Source organism: Triticum dicoccoides, chromosome 6B (genome assembly GCF_002162155.2).
Source record: "Triticum dicoccoides isolate Atlit2015 ecotype Zavitan chromosome 6B, WEW_v2.0, whole genome shotgun sequence".
Lineage (NCBI taxonomy): Eukaryota > Viridiplantae > Streptophyta > Magnoliopsida > Poales > Poaceae > Triticum > Triticum dicoccoides.
In genome coordinates, this window is record NC_041391.1 from 670,221,631 (window position 1) to 670,223,648 (window position 2,018).

Consider the following 2,018-nt stretch of genomic DNA (forward strand, 5'->3'; position numbering starts at 1 on the left):
GCCACCGGGACCCCTCCGCCTGGGCCTCGCCCCGCCGCTCGTCCAGCTCCACCGCCGCCGTCCTTCGTCGCCGGCTGCGCCGCCCGGCCCGGGTGCGTGCCGACTTCGCCGTCGCCCAGATCTGGCAGGCCGCCGCCCCCTTTGCCCATTCCTGGCCGGATCCGCCCGTCCCGCCTCGCCTCGCCCTCGCCGGCGACTTGCCTCCGCGTCCCAGCCGCCGGAATCGCCGCGCCGCTGCCCTGCCTCCTCGATCCAAGCGGGATCGGGAGGAGGACTCCTCCCCGCGTGTGGGCCTCGGCCCAGCCCAGCTCCAGCAGCCCTCCGGCCCACCTCTCCTTCCGCCCTGGGCCTGCAGCCCACTAGGTGAGCATCCCGCCAGTCCTATCCCCCGCGCCCGTGCGACTTATAACTATTCGACGCTCACCTGTTTTTTTCCTGAAAACGACCAAGTCCCCGTATCTGCAGTAATTTTCATGCCATGTTTATCATGCCGTATCTCTGCATCCGTAGCTCCGTTTTGTGCGTGTAATATGTCAAATTGTTCATCTCAACGAGTACATCATTTCACTCCATTGCATCATATTCATTAGAGCTCATCTTGATGCCTGAATCATCATTGTAAGAGTGCTTCATGATGTTTTCTGCTGTCTGTTATCAGAACGAGCTCTTTTGTCATTTTTGCCATGATAGATGTGTGCATCCTATGAGGTTGATGTCTACATGTGTTTTGAACTATGCCATGCCATCTTTACAGAGGTGCTTACCATGTATTTTTGTGATCAATGTGGTGACTAGCAGAAGCATGCAAACTAGGCATCGTGATATTGCTGGTTTTAGTCCCTGTTCTGTTGTTATTTTGATGCCTTGTAAACTTGATGCTACAGAGAGATCCATGCATATTTTGAGATACTTCAGTAAGGGTGTTTTGAACATGTGGTTATTGTCTATCCATTTATGCCCTTGGTTGCAATTATGGAGTAGTGTAGCATGGCTTTTTCGTGCTCTACTTTTGCTTCAAAATGTTTCCTGGCAGATTGTTTACATGTTATTCAATTTGGCCAAGCTTGTTGTAGTTGATCCTTACATGCTATGGACTTGTTCTTGACTTGGTTTGTTCCACAAACATGTCTTCTTGATGATGCTATGCTTATCTTGTCATGCAATGACTTGTGGTGAGTGAATCGAGCTTGTTAAGTAGTGTACATGCTGTTACTGTTTGCTAGGCTGAATCTGTTATTTCATGATGCTATATAAACATGTTGCTACTAATCATTCTATGCATAATCTGGAGATGTTCTATAAACATGTTTTTATCTACATGTCATCCTCTATCCATCCATGCCCCTGGATGCATTTATAGGTTGCTGTAGCTTGTTCATATCTTGCTCCAAAGTTGCTTCATAATGTTGTTGTCAGCCTGTTTACATTAAGTTCAGTTGTTTCCATGTGTTTTCCTAGTGTTCCATGCACCCTATGACTTTGCTCTTGCCATGCTTAACTTCACAAATATGCCTTCTTACTGTTGGTTGCCTTGCCATGCCATGTATTGCTCTGTAGTGAGTTGCACAAGCTCCTCTATATGCCTTCATAATTCGGTTTCTGCCATGTTTGAATCTGTAATATAACTTGCTATGTTTACGTGGGTGCCATCATATTTTCTGATCCTTTTTGGCTTATGGTCAGTAAGGGACTTTTGATCTATGCATTTAGTAGATTCATGCCATGTCTTTGTTTGCCATTATAAGTTCCTGTAACATGTTGTTTGATAGCTCTGAACATTGCATCGTGATGTTATTTTCTGCAAAGCCTGAATTGTTATAACTTGCAATCTTACCATGTGTGTTTGAGCATGTTCTAGTGATTTCTAGAGATAGCTCAGTGTTCATGTTTTGTAATGCTTTACCTGTACATCATGCCCATGCCTTTTGTTTTCTTGTTGAGGTCCTGTAGCATGTTGTTTTGATGCTTGCAATATTCCTAGTTGCTGTTTTGGACAACTTGTCCTTTAAACTTGTTTT